We start from the raw sequence: 24473 nt of genomic DNA, 5'->3' as shown, positions 1-24473 counted from the left end.
TTGAGTTATAATGCTTGAACCTAGATCCTGGCCTTATAACTTCCTTTTATTCATAATTGGTCTCAGTGTGTAGCAGGTAACCCTTCATTCTTAGTTTAACAGTTCTATTTTGGCCCCTGCATTTGGGCAATAAAAAACAACAGGCTAGTTGTGAAGCCCAAGTAATTTGTCCCTTGCTTCCAAATTCAAAGCTCCTGTTCAATTTGAGCAAATGGCTTACTACAATGAGGATAATTATTACCTTTGTCAGGCAAAGAGTACTCATCTGGAGATATTTGGAAGCAGCCAAGGGATTCTGATTTTCCACAAATCTTTCTTGGGACTGATTTTATCCCTCACTACCTTTCCCTCCTCCCTGCCTTAGTGAACTCTAACTTTAGGTTGGGGCATAAAGTAGGACTTTTTCAGTCCTACCAAGACTCTGAGTCATGTTTCTCATATATTTGAGGTTGCTAGCCATGAAACCACCTTTGGAAAAATTATTACTGAGGAAATTACAACAGTGAGATAAATCTGACATGGTTGACTCCATCTTGTCTCTTGCCTCACAGGTTGGCTGTCTTTGCTCATTCCTGGGTGTGGGCCAAGCTAACTTTGGGAGAAATTTATAGTTTAGATCATAGCCCTTCCCAAAAAGGAAACTGCTCTTGTAAAACTAATGGAAGGCCACCAAGTAAGGATGAAAGGGGCTTAGATTCTATTAATAAATAATTACCAGCCATTATTCTAGAGGTCATAAGATTTGCAACTTCTCCAATTACTCTTGAAGATAACATCACTATTGTAGAATCTAAGGTTGGCCTTTTGAGATGTCTTTTCAGGTTTCTGCATTTCTGACAACCAGATGGCCGTACCTGGACCTGCCAACCAGTCCTGTGGCCCCTACCCAAGAAATGACTCAGCATAAGAGGACAGCTTTGACTCCCTATGATTTCATCCCCTAGCCAATAAATCAGCACTCCCGATTTACTGGCCCACTACCCACCAAATTATCCTTAAAAACTCTGATCCTTGAGTCCTCTGGGAGACTGATTTGAGTAATAATGAAACTCTGGTCTCCTTTATAGCCAGCTCTGCGTGAATTAAACTCTTTTCTATTGCAATCCTCCTGTCTTGACAAATCAGCTCTGTCTAGGCAGTGGGCAAGGAGAACCCACTGGGTGGTTACAGTCTCATTAGGAAGAGTCTCTCTTAGCAGAGGTATATGCTACTCCCTATTTGCTTCCAGATGGAACAGGCTTTCTTGTAGGACCTTGAGGAAAAGCTACAAGAAGTAGTTCCAACATTCCACACTTCTAATATTTTCCTACGATGCCAAATAGTTCCAGTGTAAGTAGGCATATTGCCTGTATCTGAAGATCCAGGGGATGACAATTTAACTAGCTGCTTTGCTACCTTAAAATGAGGACTTATTTGGTTGGCACACAATAAACATTGGCAATGGCTGTCTTAAGAGGGAAAATAATATTTGTCTTAGTTGGCATGAACTGCCATAACAGAATACTGTAGACTGGGTGGCTTAAATAACAGAAATTAATTTTCTCATGGTTCTAGAGACTGGACATCCAGACCAGTGTGCCGGCATGGTCGGATTCCGGTGAGAGCTCTCTTTCTGGCTTGTAGGTCGCTGCCTTCTCTCTGAGTTTTCACATGGCCTTTCCTTGGTTCACGTGCTTAAAGAGAGAGGGCTCTCACTCTCACTCTTTCTCTCTTTCTCTCTTCCTCTTCCTATAAGACCATCCGTTCTATCATATTAGAACCCTACCTTGTGATCTCATTTAACCTTAATTATCTCCTAAAAGCCTTATCTCCAAATAGTTACACTGGGGGTTAGGGTACCAACATATAAAATTGTGGAGGGGGTAGGGAGAGGACACAATTCAGTCCATAACAGTATTACAGAAATACTGGGGAGCTCGCAGAACTGAATACTCAACACAATGAAAACTTGGGACCAATGGAAACTATGTCAGCTCTGGGTACAAATAACAGGAGTGCATAAAGTGTATTTTTCATTTAGCTCTAGGTTCAAATTTTCAGGAAGAGAGTATTAATTGATCAAGTTTAGGTCACATGTCCATCTTGGAACTAATCACTCTCTCCAAAGAAAGGATGATGTGCTTTGATTGGTCAAGTGCATGCACGTGTGTAGATAAGGTCAGCCTCATCCAAATAATATAGAATAGGTTTGCCATAAAAATAGAGGTTCTGTTAGGTAGAGAAGAAGGAAAGGTAGAAATAATAAATAAAGCAAATAAAAAGGCAAAGAGATGTCCACCACAGAGTGCCAGTATTTTGCACAAAAATTGTTGAAGTATAATTTTTTTTTATTATACTTTAAGTTTTAGGGTACATGTGCACAATGTGCAGGTTAGTTACATATGTATACATGTGCCATGCCGGTGTGCTGCACCCATTAACTTGTGATTTAGCATTAGGTATATCTCCTACAGCTATCCTTCCCCCTTCCCCCCACCCCACAACAGTCCCCAGAGTGTGATGTTCCCCTTCCTGTGTCCATGTGTTCTCATTGTTCAATTCCTACCTATGAGTGAGAATATGCAGTGTTTGGTTTTTTGTTCTTGCGATAGTTTACTGAGAATGATGATTTCCAGTTTCATCCATGTCCCTACAAAGGACATGAACTCATCCTTTTTTATGGCTGCATAGTATTCCATGGTGTATATGTGCCACATTTTCTTAATCCAGTCTATCATTGTTGGATATTTGGGTTGGTTCCAAGTCTTTGCTATTGTGAATAGTGCCGCAATAAACATACATGTGCATGTGTCTTTATAGCAGCATGATTTATATTCCTTTGGTTATATACCCAGTAATGGGGTGGCTGGGTCAAATGGTATTTCTAGTTCTAGATCCCTGAGGAATCACCACACTGACTTCCACAATGGTTGAACTAGTTTACAATCCCACCAACAGTGTAAAAGTGATCCTATTTCTCCACATCCTCTCCAGCACCTGTTGTTTCCTGACTTTTTAATGATTGCCATTCTAACTGGTGTGAGATGGTATCTCACTGTGGTTTTGATTTGCATTTCTCTGATGGCCAGTGATGATGAGCATTTTTTCATGTGTTTTTTGGCTGCATAAATGTCTTCTTTTGAGAAGTGTCTGTTCATGTCCTTTGCCCACTTTTTGATGGGGTTGTTTGTTTTTTTCTTGTAAATTTGTTGGAGTTCATTGTAGATTCTGGATATTAGCCCTTTGTCAGATGAGTAGGTTGCTAAAATTTTCTCCCATTTTGTAGGTTGCCTGTTCACTCTGATGGTAGTTTCTTTTACTGTGCAGAAGCTCTTTAGTTTAATTAGATCCCATTTGTCAATTTTGGCTTTTGTTGCCATTGCTTTTGGTGTTTTAGACATGAAGTCCTTGCCCATACCTATGTCCTGAATGGTAATGCCTAGGTTTTCTTCTGGGGTTTTTATGGGTTTAGGTCTAACATTTAAGTCTTTAATCCATCTTGAATTAATTTCTGTATAAGGTGTGAGGAAGGGATCCAGTTTCAGCTTTCTACATATGGCTGGCCGGTTTTCCCAGCACCATTTATTAAATAGGGAATCCTTTCCCCATTGCTTGTTTTTGTCAGGTTTGTCAAAGATCAGATGTTTGTAGATATGTGGCATTATTTCTGAGGTCTATGTTCTGTTCCATTGGTCTATATATCTGTTTTGGTACCAGTACCATGCTGTTTTGGTTACTGTAGCCTTGTAGTATAGTTTGAAGTCAGGTAGTGTGATGCCTCCAGCTTTGTTCTTTTGGCTTAGGATTGACTTGGCAATGCGGGCTTTTTTTTGGTTCCATATGAACTTTAAAGTAGTTTTTTCCAATTCTGTGAAGAAAGTCATTGGTAGCTTGATGAGGATGGCATTGAATCTATAAATTACCTTGGGCAGCATGGCCATTTTCATGATATTGATTCTTCCTACCCATGAGCATGGAATGTTCTTCCATTTGTTTGTATCCTCTTTTATTTCACTGAGCAGTGGTTTGTAGTTCTCCTTGAAGAGGTCCTTCACATCCCTTGTAAGTTGGATTCCTGGGTATTTTATTCTCTTTGAAGCAATTGTGAATGGGAGTTCACTCATGATTTGGCTCTCTGTTTGTCTGTTATTGGTGTATAAGAATGCTTGTGATTTTTGTACATTGATTTTGTATCCTGAGACTTTGCTGAAGTTGCTTATCAGCTTAAGGAGATTTTGGGCTGAGACAACGGGGTTTTCTAGATATACAATCATGTCATCTGCAAACAGGGACAATTTGACTTCCTCTTTTCCTAATTGAATACCCTTTATTTCCTTCTCCTGCCTAATTGCCCTGGCCAGAACTTCCAACACTATGTTGAATAGGAGTGGTGAGAGAGGGCATCCCTGTCTTGTGCCAGTTTTCAAAGGGAATGCTTCCAGTTTTTTCCCATTCAGTATGATATTGGCTGTGGGTTTGTCATAGATAGCTCTTATTATTTTGAGATACATCCCATCAATACCTAATTTATTGAGAGTTTTTAGCATGAAGGGTTGTTGAATTTTGTCAAAGGCCTTTTCTGCCTCTATTGATATAATCGTGTGGTTTTTGTCTTTGGTTCTGTTTATATGCTGGATTACATTTATTGATTTGCGTATGTAGAACCAGGCTTGCATCCCAGGGATGAAGCCCACTTGATCATGGTGGATAAGCTTTTTGATGTGCTGCTGGATTTGGTTTGCCAGTATTTTATTGAGGATTTTTGCATCAATGTTCATCAAGAATATTGGTCTACAATTCTCTTTTTTCATTGTGTCTCTGCCAGGCTTTGGTATCAGGATGATGCTGGCCTCATAAAATGAGTTAGGGAGGATTCCCTCTTTTTCTATTGATTGGAATAGTTTCAGAAGGAATGGTACCAGTTCCTCCTTGTATCTCTGGTAGAATTCGGCTGTGAATCCATCTGGTCCTGGACTCTTTTTGGTTGGTAAGCTATTGATTATTGCCACAATTTCAGAGCCTGTTATTGGTCTATTCAGAGAGTGAACTTCTTCCTAGTTTAGTCTTGGGAGGGTGTATGTGTTGAGGAATTTATCCATTTCTTCTAGATTTTCTAGTTTATTTGTGTAGAGGTGTTTGTAGTATTCTCTGATGGTAGTTTGTATTTCTGTGGGATCGGTGGTGATATCCCCTTTATCATTTTTTATTGCGTCTATTTGATTCTTCTCTCTTTTCTTCTTTATTAGTCTTGCTAGCAGTCTATCAATTTTATTGATCCTATCAAAAAACCAGCTCCTGGATTCATTGATTTTTTGAAGGGTTTTTTGTGTCTCTATTTCCTTCAGTTCTGCTCTGATTTTAGTTATTTCTTGCCTTCTGCTAGCTTTTGAATGTGTTTGCTCCTGCTTTTCTAGTTCTTTTAACTGTGATGTTAGGGTGTCAGTTTTGGATATTTCTTGCTTTCTCTTGTGGGCATTTAGTGCTATAAATTTCCCTCTACACACTGCTTTGAATGTGTCCCAGAGATTCTGGTATGTTTTGTCTTTGTTCCCATTGGTTTCAAAGAACATCTTTATTTCTGCCTTCATGTTGTTATGTGCCCAGTAGTCATTCAGGAGCAGGTTGTTCAGTTTCCATGTAGTTGAGTGGTTTTGAGTGAGTTTCTTAATCCTGAGTTCTAATTTGATCGCACTGTGGTCTGAGAGACAGTTTGTTATAATTTCTGATCTTTTACAATTGCTGAGGAGAGCTTTACTTCCAACTATGTGGTCAATTTTGGAATAGGTGTGGTGTGGTGCTGAAAAAAAATGTATATTCTGTTGATTTGGGGTGGAGAGTTCTGTAGATGTCTATTAGGTCCGCTTGGTGCAGAGCTGAGTTCAATTCCTGGGTATCCTTGTTAACTTTCTGTCTCGTTGTTCTGTCTAATGTTGACAGTGGGGTGTTAAAGTCTCCCATTATTATTGTGTGGGAGTCTAAGTCTCTTTGTAGGTCACTCAGGACTTGCTTTATGAATCTGGATGCTCCTATATTGGGTGCATATATATTTAGGATAGTTAGCTCTTCTTGTTGAATTGATCCCTTTACCATTATGTAATGGCCTTCTTTGTCTCTTTTGATCTTTGTTGGTTTAAAGTCTGTTTTATCAGAGACTAGGATTGCAACCCCTGCCTTTTTTTGTTTTCCATTTGCTTGGTAGATCTTCTTCCATCCTTTTATTTTGAGCCTATGTGTGTCTCTGCACGTGAGATGGGTTTCCTGAATACAGCACACTGATGGGTCTTGAGTCTTTATCCAATTTGCCAGTCTGTGTCTTTTAATTGGAGCATTTAGTCCATTTACATTTAAAGTTAATATTGTTATGTGTGATTTTGATCCTGTCATGATGATGTTAGCTGGTTATTTTGCTCATTAGTTGATGCAGTTTCTTCCTAGCCTCGATGGTCTTTACAATTTGGCATGATTTTGCAGCGGCTGGTACCGGTTGTGCCTTTCCATATTTAGCACTTCCTTCAGGAGCTCTTTTAGGGCAGGCCTGGTGGTGACAAAATCTCTCAGCATTTTCTTGTCTGTAAAGTATTTTATTTCTCCTTCACTTATGAAGCTTAGTTTGGCTGGATATGAAATTTTGGGTTGAAAATTCTTTTCTTTAAGAATGTTGAATATTGGCCCCCACTCTCTTCTGGCTTGTAGAGTTTCTGCCAAGAGATCCGCTGTTAGTCTGATGGGTTTCCCTTTGTGGGTAACCCGACCTTTCTCTCTGGCTGCCCTTAACATCTTTTCCTTCATTTCAACTTTGGTGAATCTGACAATTATGTGTCTTGGAGTTGCTCTTCTCGGGGAGTATCTTTGTGGCATTCTCTGTATTTCCTGAATCTGAATGTTGGTCTGCCTTGCTAGATTGGAGAAGTTCTCCTGGATAACATCCTGCAGAGTGTTTTCCAACTTGGTTCCATTCTCCCCGTCACTTTCAGGTACACCAATCAGACGTAGATTTGGTCTTTTCACATAGTCCCATATTTCTTGGAGGCTTTGCTTGTTTCTTTTTATTCTTTTTTCTCTAAACTTCCCTTCTCGCTTCATTTCATTCATTTCATCTTCCATCACTGATAGCCTTTCTTCCAGCTGATCTCATCGGCTCCTGAGGCTTCTGCATTCTTCACGTAGTTCTCGAGCCTTGGCTTTCAGCTCCATCAGCTCCTTTAAGCACTTCTTTGTATTGGTTATTCTAGTTATACATTCGTCTAAATTTTTTTCAAAGTTTTCAACCTCTTTGCCTTTGATTTGAATTTCCTCCTGTAGCTCAGAGTAGTTTGATCGTCTGAAGCCTTCTTCTCTCAAGTCGTCAAAGTCATTCTCCATCCAGCTTTGTTCTGTTGCTGGTGAGGAGCTATGTTCCTTTGGAGGAGGAGAGGTGCTCTGCTTTTTAAAGTTTCCAGTTTTTCTGCTCTGTTTTTTCCCCATCTTTGTGGTTTTATCTACTTTTGGTCTTTGATGATGGTGTTGTACAGATGGGTTTTTGGTGTGGATGTCCTTTTTGTTTGTTAGTTTTCCTTCTAACAGACAGGACTCTCAGCTGCAGGTGTGTTGGAGTTTGCTAGAGGTCCACTCCAGACCGTGTTTGCCTGAGTACCAGCAGCGGTGGCTGCAGAACAGCAGATTTTCGTGAACCATGAATGCTGCTGTCTGATCGTTCCTCTGGAAGTTTTGTCTCAGAGGAGTACCCGGCCATGTGAGGTGTCAGTCTGCCCCTACTTGGGGGTGCCTCCTAGTTAGGCTGCTCAGGGGTCAGGGGTTAGGGACCCACTTGAGGAGGCAGTCTGCCCGTTCTCAGATCTCCAGCTGCATGCTGGGAGAACAACTGCCCTCTTCAATACTGTCAGACAGGGACATTCAAGTCTGCAGAGGTTACTGCTGTCTTTTTGTTTGTCTGTGCCCTGCTCCCAGAGGTGGAGCCTACAGAGGCAGGCAGGCCTCCTTGAGCTGTGGTGGGCTCCACCCAGTTCGAGCTTCCCAGCTTCTTTGTTTACCTAAGCAAGCCTGGGCAATGGCGGGTGCCCTCCCCCAGCCTCGCTGCCGCCTTGCAGTTTGATCTCAGACTGCTGTGCTAGCAATCAGCGAGACTCCGTGGGCATAGGACCCTCTGAGCCAGGTGCGGGATATAATCTCCTGGTGCACCGTTTTTTAAGCCTGTCGGAAAAGCGCAGTATTGGGTTTTAGTAGAAAATATTGCTTGGCATAAGGAGAGGAAAAATTGCTGTGCATTATCAACTTTGTCTTTTCAAGGTGACAATGACGTAAGGAACTGAACTGAGACCTTCCAAGTCTTCACAGGTCCTTGGAGCTTGTTTTCCAGGTTAATTTCCAAAAAAGAAGAGGAAAGAGAAGCTTCCAATGCAAATGATTTGTCATCTCAGAGTTCCCAAATTTGTCTTTTAGGGAATGCTAAAGGCCAAGTATTAGTTGTCTTATCATAAAACCACAACTGACTGCTACAAAAATCCCTATGGATGCAAAAATAGAATTCCAAAATAAGCTGACAATTATTGAGCACTTACTTTCGGCCAGCTCTGGTCACCACTGTTGAGTGCCTTCTTCAAATCTATTACTGCTTTCTAATGAGATCTTGATGTTGCTTGAGTAATTACACTTTCTCCACCTAGATCATGTGACTTAGGGGAAGGCAACTCCTACCCCCAGCAAGAACAATGAATCCTGACTCATATGAATCAAGCACCATAATCCATTCCTCTTTTCCCCTGACTAGTTCACAGACCCAAACTGAAACCAGTCACCATGTGAGTATTCCTCTGGCAATAGTAATTGATTCAAGGTTGGCCCAAAGAGATTGAGGGGAAAAATTTGTTTTCATATTTGGGAGTGGCTTCTCTCTCTCTTCCACTGGCTATGAATAAGCAATCCCACTGCTCCTGTTGCTGCCATCAGCCATCTTGTTTCCATGGGGTCCAGCCTGAAGAAGGCTAAGCCAAGAGAATGGCTGACAGATATGGGCTGGAGGCCTGATTGGGTCACATCTAGAGCTCTCTTTTGTCACTGGACTATGTGAGATAACATATTTCCTAATTGTTTAAGCCATTTTGACTCAGGATCCCAGTCACAAAATCATCTTACTAAATACTTTATATACTTTTTTGTATCCCCATATAACCCTAGAGGAGATAGTATTGTTATCTTTATTTTATAGGTGAAAAACTGAGGCACAGAAAGATTAAGTAACTTGCCCAGTGTCACTTAGTTCCTGAACCCAGTCATTTATCTCCAAAACCTACATTTTAACCAGTAAAACTAAAGTCAAGTGGTTTCACATTTACCAACATTCCTGGAAAATTCAAGAGAAATGGAAATATTATAAATCAAATTTTAGCTTTCCATTGATTTGGATTAAGGCTTCAATGGTTCTTTGTCTTCACCGACTGACCTCCAATTGCCAGGGGGTATAAACTTCTCAGGTCCTGCATCTCTTGATAAGTAAATGGCTAATATTCGGTAAGCAAATATATCACCAGAGAATTTCCCCAAACTTCAAAAAGTCAACAGCATGTTAAGCTGTAGTTTTCTTAAGAACAAGATGCATCTGCTGGGGAAGATAGGGATGGGAAGTTCAAAATCTCAAATTGTCCAGTGATTCAAAAACAAGAAGTCAGATGGCTGACATTTAAATTGAAAAGGAAATGAAGAAAGTAGCCAGTCTCTCCTTACCCTATATCTTACAGGTTTGCACTCAACAGGAAAAACATAGTTGCTTATACTGCAAGCCTTAAAATCTCATGCACTTGTGTTTAAATTACCAGTCTGACATTTCCTAACTCTATGAATCTGGGCAAATTAATTAACCTCTCTATGAATCAGTTTCCACATCTTTAAAATGGGACTAATATAGTAGCACCTACAAAATTAGGATTATAAAGCAGTCAGCTATTATGACATGTCCTCATACTCAATGCAAACAAAATAACCATTGAGTCTCACATTTCTAGGTTTGCAGGTGTTTGTGGATCAGCTGACCTAGGTACAGCAATCCTAGATGGCTCACCTTTAAGCTGCAGGTCCAGCCTCACTTAGCTCCAAGCTACAGAGGGCCACTCAGGCCTGCTCCATGTGTTTTTATTCTGGGGCCGGGATAAAGGGGCAGGAGTTACCAGGTGTGTGTTGAGGGAAGCTTTTTCCTGGCAATGGCACAAGCAAGAGAGGACAAGCACAATAGCACAAGCCCATTTCAAGCCTTTGTCTTTGGCCAATTTCAATATCAATGGAGAAGGGAGGCACTACTGATACAGACAGGAGACAGGGAAATAATGAGTAGAAGATGCCAGTTCCCTGGCAAAGGCCCCACCCTTAAAGCCTGGATACCTCAGGCCCTAAATGGCATTTCTGTTTACACACCCAAAAAGTTGCCTTTTGGCCCGCCACGCCCCCTATCCTGCCCCTATATAAACCCTGAACCCCAAGCTGCAGAGCAGACCAGCACACCAGCAGACCAGCAATGAGTGGAATGATGTGGCAGAGGAAGAGGAGGAGGGATGTCTGGTTGCCGAGGGGAGTTCAGCTGGGGGTGGTTAGAGAAGAGTCCAGCCACTGGGTGGCCTGACTCCAGTGGAAGATTACCTTCCCACTCCAGTCCCACTTCCAACTCTCCCCATCCATCCTGCTGAGAACCACTTCTATCACTCAACAAAACCTTGCACTCATCTTTCAAACCTGCATGTGATCCGATTCTTCCGGGACACTGTGCAAGAGCTTAGGACACAGAAGGCTGTCACACTGGCCCTCTGCCTTGCGATAAGGCAGAGGGTCTATTGAGCTGATTAACACTCAAGCCATCTGCAGATGGCAAAGCTGAAAGAACTTTGTAACACAGGGGTTGCAGACACTCACCCCTAGACACCACCACAGGGCTGAGAGCCCAAAGCACTCACCCTGGCCTCTGCACCTGCCTGTCTGCGTGCTCCCTCTAGGGGTTTGAGCTGCAGGGCAACTGAACAAGCAAGCTACACCTCCGTTGCATGTTCTGCAAGGGGAAATCAGGGAACTCTCCCATTTCATTACAAAGTCTCATGGCAAAAGGCATGGCAATAGAAAGAGTTGAAGAATTGGGATCAACAATGCCATCAGCAACAAGCTCTTAGAACGATGACAAACTCAGAACACGGAAGTGATTGTTCTGGATTGTGGTGGAATCATACTGGAGGCCCAGAGATGTTGCTGTTCTCCATGGTGGATGCGTAGAGCAGTAATGAACAAACTCTTGCCAATTCAGGTTTTAAAAAAGAAGAAATGCTTCTTGATAGCATTTATTTAAATGTAGCTCCATTTACTTATGTCTGGGAAGATATATATTCTTACAACTTAGTTTACCTACTAATCATTGAATAAATTACAGAAACATGTCAGTGAGAAAATTGGTACTGATTTCTGGCAACTTTAATATTGGTATCTTGACAACTTGAGAAGAATCAACTATGAAGAAGCTATCCTTTCTTCCTGATATTAAGTGGTGGGCCTGTGTTGAAGCTTAGGTGGGCAGTACTCAGTCTATATGTTGAAAGTTAAGTCATTTATTAGTTCTCCGCCTTATCATATTGGCCCCAATATTACAACAGTCCTCAGTCATTCTCTCACCACAAGGAAGGCCCCTGGGTAGCCATCAAATTTGCATAGATTTGGGAGAAGCCACGCATAAGCCTAAGTGTTCTCTAAGGCCAGTGAGATTTGTTCTAGGGTTTCCTCCCTTCCTCAGTCTACCCCCTCCACAATCCCCTCCTGGCCCCCACCTCAGGCAAAGCTCACAAACTGTTCTTTTGATGTTCTCCTCCCTGAAGGGGCCACTATTACCTGGCTTCACATCAAATTCCTCCATGAGAGGAAATGATTCTCCCCTTTAAAAGATAAATATAAGAACATAATGCTTAGGGGAAGTTCCACCTAAATAAGTCACAGAGTCCAGCTGTTTGCAGACGGGAAAGTTAAAGCTAAGGTAAATGACAGAAATAGTATAACTCTACGTTACAGTCATGGTCCAGCATTGGTTTTTGGGCCTGTTGAGGAAAGTCTTTATTCCACTTACCTTAGAGCTTGGCAGACCTCATTTGTCAGCCCTGTGGTGATGATGGGTGTGGATGGTTTTGGGATTCCTTTTACAGATGTAAGATTCTTGATAAATGTTCAATAAAAAGTCCTTATAGGGCCAGCTGATGATATATTTATAATCTGTATCATACCAAATGCACTGAGACATTTGACAAGTGTCAAATATCAAGAGTTGGACTTGTTCAAGGCCCAATTTGAAAGCAACACAAATTGGAAACTGAGGGCTTGTAGGTGATTGTTCTTCATTCACTATCAGTTCTGAGAGGAGAAACTTGAAGGTGGAGGAGGAGGTAGGCTGAAAGACCAGTGCTCTTTAACCATGTAACACACTGATGGGTGCAGAGGGGTGGAGCCTGTTTAAATTTCTAACCCAAGTCCAAACAGTACCCCACACAGACTGGCCTCTTCAAAGAGACTTTGCAGAACCCTTCAGGGGCAAAAAGGGACCAAGCCCAGAATGCACCAAAAGCACAGCCTTATGTCTTAAGCAGAGTGGGCTTCTGGGCTCAGGCCCTCACCCATTCCATTCTTGCTGAGCCACCTACTTTCTCAAGGGTGCCCATCTGCCTAGCTTCCTGCCCCATTTTCACATAGCCAGCAAGTGACAGGACAGGGGTTGGAGTTATGGTGACTGACCTTGCTCCCCCAAACAAGCTTATATCCTTTCCAGGATACCATTAGAATAGATTCAAACTTGCTACCTCCTGGGCAGAGAGTGCAGGCAGGAGGAAGGAGAGGGGCTGGTCCCAGTTTCCACTCCAAGAGACCTGTTGATTCTTCTTCTAAGTGATAATGCTGGTGGTAGTGATTCGAACAAGAAATAGCTGTCTACTCACACCCACCTACTATGTTTAGGAATTGCTTTATCTCCATTTGAGGCCTGACACTCTAACAAAACTTCACTGTGAAATGCATTTAACAATTGTACAATAACAAAGACACCCATTGAGCGAAGTTGGGGGTGGTAATTTTCTTACAAGTATATTTGCATGCACTGTAGGCCAGACAGATTTGTTATGGCAAGCATCTTACTCTCCAACTTCTTGTTTGTTCCAGTTGTGCTCTTCAGGCATGAAAAACAAAATATCAACAAACAGGCATGGATTCTTCTGCAGCATGAGTGAGTTTAGAGGCAGTTCAAAGTTGCTGCAAGTGAAATTCTTCTGTAAGAGGATGATAAATGAGGAAAAGCACTGGTTTCCCTATAGATCAAGGCATCCAACTATAAAGAAGAAATTTGGAAATGTTAATTGTGGTAATGGGTAATGAAGAGACCATGAAGTGTATAAGATGAGCAAAGAGAGATGGGAAGCTAGAATGAAAACCAAAAGGATGTGAATGAAAAGCACAACACTATATGATGGCAACACCCCCCCACCAGAACAGCTAAAGTATAAAAGACAATATCAACTATTGGAGGGGAAGAAACTAGAACTGTCCTACATTGCTGGTAGAAGGGTAAACTAGTAGAGTCCCTTTCAAATACTATTCGCCTGTATCTACTAGAACTGACATATGCCTAACTTACGATTCAGCAATTCTGTTCCAAAATATATACCAACAGAAATACATACGTAAGTTCTAAGTTCATTAAAATACATGTACTTTAATGTCTATCAAAGTACCATTCATATAAGCATCAACTAGGAAACTACAAATGCCATCAACAATATAATGGATAATTAAATGATGGTATATTCACCAAATGGAATACTGTACAGTAATGAAATTGAACAAGGTGCAACTACATATTGCAATATGAAGAAATCTCACAAGCATTGCATTAAGTGAAAGAAGCCAGCCACAAGAGTTCTTATTGTATGATTTCATTTGTTTCATTTATATGGTGTTATGGGTTGAATTGTGTCCCCCAAAAAGACACGTTAAAGGAATTGCTAGCAACTACCAGAAGCTAGGCAGAGACAAGGAAGAATTGTCCCCCGCAAGTTTCAGGGGGAGCATGGCTTTGCTGACACCTTGATTTTGTAAATCTAGCCTTCAGAACTGTAAGACAATAAATTTCTATTGTTTTAGGCCACCCAGTTTGTGGTACTTTGTTGCAGCAGTTCTGGGAAACTCATAGAGATGACAAAACCAATCTACGCTGTTAAAAGTTAGGAGGCAGTTACCCTTGGTGGCAGGGATGTCTGGAAAGGAGAGCAAGGGGGGAATCTATGTACTTTTCTCTATGTGTGTTGTAGTTTGATGAAAAGTTAATACAAACAAGCACAAACACACACACACATTTAGGGACTTCTGGGTTATAGGTGGGGAGGCCAGATTCCCTAAGAAGGGGACCTGCATGTACCAGGCAGAGACGCCTGTGAAGTATACTCAAAATTAACATTCAAAACCCATTATGTGCCAAGCACTATGCTAGGCAACACAATGATCAGCTAATTTCTCCTCAGAACCCCCATGTAGTCTGTAACCTGGAGTTCTTCTATTCTCCTTTAGGAGGGTCCCATGATTTTTGGACACATCTGCCTTCCCAGATAGCCGTCTATCAGTGATCTCTTCTCAAGCCAGTGGGGCAGAGTTAGGTGGTAGTTGTGCAAGCTCTGGGCACAGCCTGCTTGGAGTCACATCCTGGCTTTGCCATTTTCTAGCTGTGTAACCTTAAGTAAACTACTTAGCCTCTCTGTGACTTGGTTTCCTCATCTAAAAATGGGTATAATAATGGTATCTATACCTCATAGGATGGTTGCCAAGACTAAGTAAGTTAATATATGTAAAGAATCCCATTCAATAAATGTTGGCTGTCATGGTATTGTAACTCTGTTGCAGTGCCTTTAACACTAGATGACAGACATCTTCGCTGTTCACCAATGTCCAGTCTCCCGCTACTTCCAGAAATATGGGGGATTTTATTTTTCTGGTTTTTTTACTGAGAAAAAATTTACATATAGGAAAATGCACAGGTATTGTTATGTGTTGAAGTGTATCCCCCCAAAAAATTCATATGTTGAAACCTTATACCCCTGCACCTTAGAATGTGACTGTACTTGGAGATAAGGTCTTCACAGAGGTCATGAAGTTAAAATGAGGTTGTTAGGGCAGACGCTAATTCAATATTGCCAGTGTCCTTAAAAGAAGAGGAGATTTGGCCACAGACAATACATAGAGGGAAGACCATGTGAGGACACAGCAAGAAGACAGATGTCTACAAGCCAAGGGGAGAAGCTTCAGGAGAAACCAACCCTGTAAACACCTTGATTTTGGACTTGCCTCCAGAACTGTAAGAAAATAAATTTCTGTTGTTTAAACCACCCAGTCTGTGGTATTTTGTTATGGCAGCCCTAGCAAGCTAATACAGTTATTATATGTTCAGTTTGATGAGTTTTATGAAGATCTAGAACATTTCCATGACACTAGAAAGATGTTACATACACCTTTTAAATCAATGCCCCACAGCCCCATAAGCAACCACTTCTGACTTCAATCACCATAGAGTAGTTTTTCTGGTTCTAGAACTTCATAAAAATGGAATTATACAGTACATATTTTTGTGTGTCTGGCTTCTTTTGCTCAATAAATGTTTTTGAGATTCATCCATGTTATTAAATGTATCATTAGTTTATTCTTTTTATTGTTGAATATATTTCATTTTACAAATATACCATAATTTGTTAATCCATTTGCCTGCTGTTGGACATTTAGTTTGTTTCTTGTTTGTGGCTATCACAAATAAGGCTGCTATGAACATTCATGTACAAGTCTTATTGTGAACCTGTATTTTCATTTCTCCTTGGTAAACATTTGGAAATGAAATTGCTAGGTCATAGGATTAGATGTATGGTTTTAAGAAACTGCCAGTTTTCCAAAGCGGTTGAACCATTTTAAACTCCCACCAGCAGTGCATGAGTTCTGATTGCTCCATATCCTTATCAATATTCACAGTTGTCAGTCCTTTCTTATTCTAGCCATTCCAATGGATGTGAAATTCTTGTTTGGATTTGTTTCTGATTTCTGAACATAAGCTGGCTGAAAAATCCACCAGACAAACAAACTCACCAGTTCACTTTATGTAAAAACAAACAAATAACTACAAGGATTCCCTTCATCTCTGTGTTTTCCATGAAAGGAATATATCATTGCTGAATAATTCCTGAGGCTTGACAGTCCTCATGGGAACCCCTGCAGTGGTCAGACCCCTACCTGCAGGGCCAGGCCAGTAAAGATCTGAGGAAGGCACTGACCAGGGGTATGAATCTGCAAGTCTGAGAATGTGGGTGGCTTGAAATTGCAGAGACAAATATCAATCCATATCAATCAATATTTATTGCTGAGTAAATACCTACAGTATGTCAGGTGTTCCCAGAGGACCCAAGAGGGGAATAGACCAGACTCTGAAAGATTTACTCTTCTTGATTTTACATTATCTGCGCCTCCAGACCCTTCCATTAGCATGAATAATTAACAGCTGACAGAGCTATCAGTCACAGTAAGAGCTTGCTTAGGATTCAGAGTTTGTCATGTGCCAAGAAAGAGAAAAGGCATTGAACAGATGATCAGGTTAATGGTGGTGAGGAGGAGGAAGATGAAGCATATGAAGTACATGAAACATATTACAAATGCCATAGTCCCTTAGTTTCTGTCTGTCTTATAAAATTGCCATTAAATGCACATATAATGCAAGGCTGCTAAGAGAGAAAAACCTTTCAAATCCTTCCCGCCCTTTCCTACTCCCCTCCCCAGAGAGTATTTGGAGTTAACAGTTGAAGTGTGTTCTTTCAGACCTTCTAGAAAAGTGTTTACACACATAAATAAACTTATATAGGTTTCATTTGTATATATTAATGGGGTTCTATTGTACATTTTACCCAAATTGTTATGTCCATGTTATATATGTATTATTATATATTTCCCTGTCAATACATACCAAGGACTCCATTATACAGACATGCAACTATCTATTTAATCTCTCCCCTTTAGATGAGCATTTAGGTCAATTGCACTTTTCACTATATGCGTATATATTCAGTTGACCCTTGAACAATGTGGGGGCTAGGGGCACCGACCCCCCAAATAGTAAAAAAATCTGTGTATAAATTTTGACTCCTCAAAAACTTTACTAGTAGCCTACTGCTGACCATAAACCTTACTGATAGCCTTCGTTTAAAACTTATTTTGTATGCTATATGTTCTATATACTGTATTCTTACAATAAAGTAAGCTAAAGAAAAAATATTAAGAAAATCATAAGGAAGCAAAAATATATTTACTATTCATCAAGTGGAAGTCGGTCATGATAAAGGGAATCATCCTCATCATCTTCACATTGAGCAGGCTATGGAGGAGGCAGAAGAGGAGATGGTCTTGCTGTCTCAGAGGTGACAGAGGTAGAAGAAAATCCACATACAAGTGGACCTGCACAGTTCAAACCTGTGGTGTTCAAGGTCAGCTGTATGTCTATCTTTGGGTACACATGCAACAGGATAGAGCTTCTAGAAACTGGCTTGGAAGGGGGCTTGCTAAATCAAGGCTCTGATCATTTTAAATGTTGTTAGAAGCTGCCAAATTGCCCTCTAAAATGTCTTTTGTAATTAAAACTCCTACCAAGGTATACGACAGTGCCCATTTCCCTCCCACTCTCCCCAACACTGGATATTATCAACCCCCTTAATGTTTGCCAACCTAGTAGATGAAAAATGGCCTCTCATTTCTGTTTATAATTGCATAGTACTGATTTCTAGTGAGGCTGAATATCTCTTTATATTTACTATAACTGCTATCAAATCTGTCAGTAGGAAAACTGATTGTACTGTAGTATTTTTTTTTAACAGAAGGAAGTGGGAAAGTGAAAAATGTCCCTCCTGGCCCAGTCATCTTGTCCTTGGTGTGTGGTGCTGAAATCCAGCCAGAATGAAGTTGCTCAAACCTCTGGCAATGTCTTGGGAAGGTGTATTTGTTCAGCTGTGTTCAGACCCAAGTAATTAGCTGATCATTTGGGCATTTAGCTGCAACATCCTGCCAAGATACTGTTCACTCTAAACTCCCAATGAGCAAAGGATACACTTTGGTCTGGCTTCTCTTCTGAGTATCTCCTCAATCCTTGAAGTAACTCCCTCTTCTGTAAGGACCATACTCTGGGTTCACTAACTAAGGCAATGAAGATGAATGAGGGCTATCAGCTCAATTTCTGGCTCCAAAACCAGTTCTCAAGCATTGTTAAGAAGAACACTTGTGAAAAAACAAACAAAACAGTATTTCTAGGGCTGTTTAAACAATGCTAAGCTGAAGCTCCACTTCCCCAGTCCATGCCCCAGCCCCTCTCATTGGCCTGTAATTCTCCCATCCTTCTTTCTTCTACAATGAAAAAGACCTTTCCAAACCTCCAATCTAATCACAGTGCTCCAATAATAGTAATAGTTTGTCACAACTGAGCACTTAAGTGGCACCTGGCACTGTGCTAAGCATTTTACTAGCATTACCATCAATTAGACAATAAATCCATTGCTTAAACACCCCAAACGCTGCCCTCTTGCTGTGGCTCACACACAACCAATCTGCTCCCATCTCCAAGCCTTGCTGTTTCCTTTGCCTGGAATGTTCTCCCCCAGATCCAGTACATGGCTCACTCTTTCACTTCATTGGGCCCTCTCTCAGAAAGGCTTTCCCTGACTTTCTTACCTAAAATAGCACTCTTTGTTACTCTCTGTCCCCTACCCTGCTCTATTTTCTTCATGGCACCTTTCACGGTGTGTTATTTCATTATACATTTATGGGTTAATTGCTGTCTCTTACACTTGACTAAGTTCATTGAGAGCAGGGACTTCGTTCACAACTAAAGCTCCTGTGGCTAGAATGGTGCCTGGTATGTATGTGGTTGGTGCCCAATAACTCTTTGCTAAAGGCATGCATTTTGAGAGCAATTTGGCAATATCTCGAAGAATTAATATGCAGATGCTCTATGACCCAGCGGTGCCACCCCTGGGATTTTGGCCGAGAAAAGTTCATGCAGAGGTATGTAAAGTGATATGGATGTTCTTGTGAGGCGAGAGAGTTAGAAGCAACCTAGGTGTCCATTATTAGGGGAACCAATGAGCAAACTGATGTTCATGCACACCCTAGGGCACTATGCTGCAGTTAGAAGAAAAAACTAAATGTACACCAACATGTGTAGATCTTTGAAAAGAGTATTGAGTGAACAATATAAGAAAGAGAATGGTATTTACAGCATAATACCACTTATGTAAATGAAAAACACATATGCATAAAACTGTATGTATTATACAAATACAAAAGAATATTTAAAGATATCACTTACGCACCTTCAAGAGGGAGCCTATGGGGAAAGGAAATGGACCTGGGAAATTGAAGATTTAAAGGGAAAGAGAAAGAAAGGAAAATGGGGAACTTTGATGGGCCAATGAAGATAGTGCTTGCAAACTAAGAGACATAGCTGAAAGAGCTCTCTTGATCTCAGGTTAAAAAGGAGGGAAAATTAAAATGTCCTTTCCGCTTTCTCGACCTGAAGTGTTCCATTCATCCTTCAAACCTAGCTCACACATCATTTCTGTTTCAAAGCTTTATTTGACCTTTCCCCATAGGATTAATTCCTTCTTTTTATAATTTCCATAGCATTCAAATAATACTTTTATTTTAACATTTATAACCTCATATAATAGCTATTTGCTTACACATTTGCCTTCTTTATCAGGAGATAACTGATGTGACTTATTAATTTTTGTTCTTCGGGCACCTAGAATTGGCAATGAAAAAATTAATGGTGAATTGAAGCAGGCATTTTTACAGGAACTCAAGAATTACTTTAGTTTGAACTTAGTCTGCAAATTGAGTGGTTTCAGAATCAGCCAGTGTCTGATTGGATGGAAATAGAATTTCTGAATCTAGGTTTGGACTCCAAAGTCAGAGGCATTTGTTTGTCATAGGTGGAGAATAAAGGAGTATGGTGCAGCCAGTCTGGCCAGGGTCACTTCCTGGACCAGTAGCCCCATCACCTAACAGAATGGAGAGATGAAGAGAGGGTAGAAGCAGGCTGTGCACCCATTCATTGGACTAGGATAAATTCTGGGGGTGTTGGCTCAGCTGCAGGTGCTGCCAGAAGAGATTTCTCCTGCAAGTAGAATCTGGCATCAGAAATTATAGTCACTTCTGGTCTTCATCCAGGTCCAAAAATTGGCATGAAAAGGTAGAGATTGAGCATGGAGCCCAGAAGCTCGTGGTGAATTAGGCATGGAATTCCAGGCAAACAGGATATGGTACCAGGATATGAGATTGGTCCACTGACCCTGAAAGGACTTTAGCTCCTGGTAGGAGTAATCGTATTGACTCATATTTACTCACTAGGCAGACTACTGCCTGCAACTTGCCTTGTCCAAGCACCTACCTGGAGCCAAACATTGCCCTGAAAGAAACAAGGAAAGGGAACAGGGACCACAAGAGAAGCCTAGGCATGGGAATTAGGGGAAATGGGATTGAGGCTGGGGGAGTTACGCTTGGGACTAGGGCCCACATATGGTCAGGATCCTAGCTTCAGGGAAATCAGTGCTGAAATCCCAGTCTCTATAGCTGGAGCTGTTACAAGAATTAGGATTAGCCATGAGAATTGGAATGTCAACTGACTCCCAATATGTGGAGGAGAATTGCTGGGTTAGAGGTTGGGTAGGGCCTGCCAAGCTCAGTTCTTTTCTGCTATAAATCCAATTTGCTTTGTGGCCTTGGGTGCATCTCCCCACTTCCAGTGTTTTTATTTTTTTATAAGCAGAATTTTAAAAATGTTACCATTTATCAGGCACTTGCTAGATGCTCTTAGAATGTTCTAGATGTTTTCCATCACTCCATCCTTGTACCAGTCCTCTGTGGTGCTATTATGAGAATGAAACCAAGGCACAGAGAGGTTAAGTGACTTACCTAGGTAGGAAACCTGGCATTTGAGGCTGGCAGTTTAACCCCAGAGCGTATACACAAATTCTTAACCACTGTGCTGTGCTGCCTTGCTAAAGTGTATGTGCGTGTTGGGGATGGGACGATGGGAAGAACCAAAATCCCCCCTGTTACCTCACAAGGACATTATGGCAGTTGAGAAACATCTGCCAAGAGCCCAGAGTGACCCACTTTCTTTGACCACTGAGTCTCCTCCAGATTAAAGACAGAGCTGTCTAGAAATCCAATCTGATGGCTATGGCCAGAGGTTCTGGCTTCTGTTGTCAGAGACACAGGTGACCTCAGACAGCTTGTGGATATGGATGGCTCGGTCCTCAACAGGCCAGTGTAACGATCCTCCCTTCTCAGGCTTTCTCTGGGTGGATCACAAATAATGCTCTCAGAACAGCCAACAGCATAGTCAGCACCCTTGGTGGCTGCAGGTTTCACATTGTACTGGGCCAAACATCATTGGTACCAGAGTCCCTGCTTTGAGAGCAAATGGTTGGTGGAAATTAATTTCTGTCTTTTCAAAAAGGAGGCGGGAGGTGCCTGCAACACAAGAAGGCTTTAGCCAGGTGTAACAGAGGCTGGTGATACCCACCCATACACCCTCTCTTACTGCATCAGTACATGCAGGCTCAACTAGCAACAGCCAGCACCCACATCCCCTGGGCGCCTTCTCTGCCCCTCAGGCCCTACTTTGACCATCTGCACAATAGGCCTGGGATTCTGAGTAATTAACATCCCCAGGAAGTAGCCCTCAACTAATAGGGAACTAGTGGGAAGCCTCCTTGCCCCTCAGTGGGCATAGTTCTGAAATATGTGCTCTACACTGTCTCCCAGGTGTGCCCAGTGGGATTAGTTTCTATTGCCCAAAGTGGTGACTTGCTTGATAACACACCCTTTATGAGCTTCCTTCCTTCTCTCCCCTGAGTCACTTCTTTGCACCCCTTTCTGCGTTTTCTGCACCACCCAAATAAATTACTCACACTCAATTCATTGTCTCAGGGTCAGCTTCTAGAGAACCCAAACTAAGGCACCAGAAAGGATTATTGGTGGCAAATTGTAATAAATTCTGAGACACATTCTCCATCTATAACAATCTCAGGAGTCTAACGTTCCCTGTATTAGTCCGTTTTCATGCTGCTGATAAAGACATACCCGAAACTGGGTAATTTGTAAAGAAAAAGATATTTAATCTCTTTTTGGACTCACAGTTCCATGTGGCTGGGGAGGCCCTCACAATCATGGCAAAAGTCAAAAGACACGTCTTACATGGCGGCAGGTAAAGAGCAAATGCGAGCCAAGCAAAAGGGGAAACCTCTTATAAAGCCATCAGACCTCATGAAACTTATTGTCTACAACAAAGAACAGCATGGAGGCAACTGCCCACATGATTCAATTATCTTCCACCAGGTCCCTCCCATAACACATGGGAATTATGGGAGCTACAATTCAAAATGAGATTTGAGTGGGGACACAACCAAACCGTATCATTCCCCAAAGATAGGTAGGTCATAGAAGTAAGATAAGCTTAGAGACGTCTGGCAAGGGGCTTTTAAAATCGGCCTAAAGGAGAGCCTAAAATACTCTAAATTTTCACTACACCTCCCAGGTGGCTTCCAGAGCACTTGGAGTTACTCCTGGACTGTGGTTTCTATATTTGAAAATGGAGACACAGGTGACCCTATTTCTTTAATATGAAGGTTCCTCTTCTTGTTGTTCTGGTCTTCCTCTGCCATATTTAAATGGAAATTACTTTTCTGCTCCGGTTAGCAACAGTTTGTGCTTTCCAGGTGAGTAAACGTATTTCTCTGTGGGAGTAAAGGAAGCATCCAAGTTGATTCCCACAGTTGGTTCTGGCTGCCCTCACATTTACCCAGGGCACCCTCTCCTAGCTACCCAGCCTCACTTCCTTTGATTTAATACAGCCCCAAATCTGCCAATAGCGAGAATTCTAGTGCCATTCTCACCCCTGCAAGGCTCAGTCTCTCATTAAGAAATGTAGAAAAGGTCAATAGATATGGCATTTCCCTAAGGCAGTGCTTTCTAGCCCTTTTCACATTATGGGACCCAAGAAAATGTATAATATTTGTTTGATGCACTGGGGCAAATGAAAGAAGATGTTCTTGGCCAGAAGCAATTGAAAGAGGAATTTTTGCCCTCCAGGTTCCAGGCAGTGGCCCCAAGGGCTGTAAAGATCAGGCTGTAAAGATCAGTATTGCCCCAGCAAATCTGTAACCTGTGTGTCATGCCAGTTGTATTAACTGTATTAACAACAATTTTGAGTTTATTCCATAGAAAGTCACAACGTATTGCAGGACAAAACACAGGTGGTTCTTCTCAGAAGCCACAGTCTTCCCCTGGGTCCTAGTTCTGATACTAAGGTCTTCTTAAGAATAATGATTCAATTTTAGGTTATATTTTAAAAATTTGCTTATTTTTTAATTGACACAATAATTATATATATTTATGGGGATATCATGTGATGTTTCAATACATGCATGCAATGTGTAAAGATTAAGTCAGGATAATTAGCATTTCCATCACCACAAACATTTGTCATTTTTTCTGTTGGGAGCATTCAAAATCCTCTCTTGATCTGAAAATGTACAATAAATTATTGTTAACCATAGTCATCCTATAGTGCTATAAAACACTAGAACTTATTCTTCCTATCTAGGTGTAAGTGTATATTCCTGAACCAACCTGTCCTTATTCCTCTGGCTCTCCTCCCCTTCCCTACCTCTGGTAACCATTATTCTGCTGTCTACTTCTATAAGATCAACTTTAGCTCCCACATATGTAGTTGTCTATCTGTGTCTGACTTATTTCACTTAATATAATGTCCTACAAGCTCATCCATGTTGCTGTGAATGACAGGATTTTATTCATTTTTATGGCTGAATAATATTCCATTGCGTATATGTACCACGTTTTCTTTATCCATTCATCTGTTGCTGGATACCTAGGTTGATTCCATATCTTAGCTATTGTGAATAGTGCTGCAATAAACATGACAGGCAGATATTTCTTAGATATACTGATTTATAATTTAAATAGAATAAAATTCACCCTTTAAAAGTGAACAATTCTATTAATTTTAGCATATTTACAGAGTTGTGCAACCATCACCACAATCTAATTTTACAGCATTTTCCATCATTTCCCAAATAACTCATTTTTAATGTACTCCTGCTTGTGAGGTATCTCAGCCACTTACAAAGTACCATCTTAACCCGGCCCCCTCCTCCAGGTATTTCTGGTAGTGCACAGAGAGTGTTCCCCAGATGTGTATGAACATGTTTGCTCCTTTCAAACTGCGAAATCTTTGCCAGGTGTTGACACCAATACATACTATCCTCAAAGTGCTAAAGCTAAGACAGGGTCTGTAGCAAAGCCTACGTGGGCAGGAGGAGGCCTCTTTATAGTTTGTGTAGTTGCCTTTGAAGGGATCCTAAAGCTGCATTCTTCATTAGCTCTTTATTGAGTAC

Source organism: Pongo abelii, chromosome X (genome assembly GCF_028885655.2).
Source record: "Pongo abelii isolate AG06213 chromosome X, NHGRI_mPonAbe1-v2.0_pri, whole genome shotgun sequence".
In the NCBI taxonomy this organism is placed as follows: domain Eukaryota; kingdom Metazoa; phylum Chordata; class Mammalia; order Primates; family Hominidae; genus Pongo; species Pongo abelii.
This window is presented reverse-complemented; position numbering follows the sequence as displayed.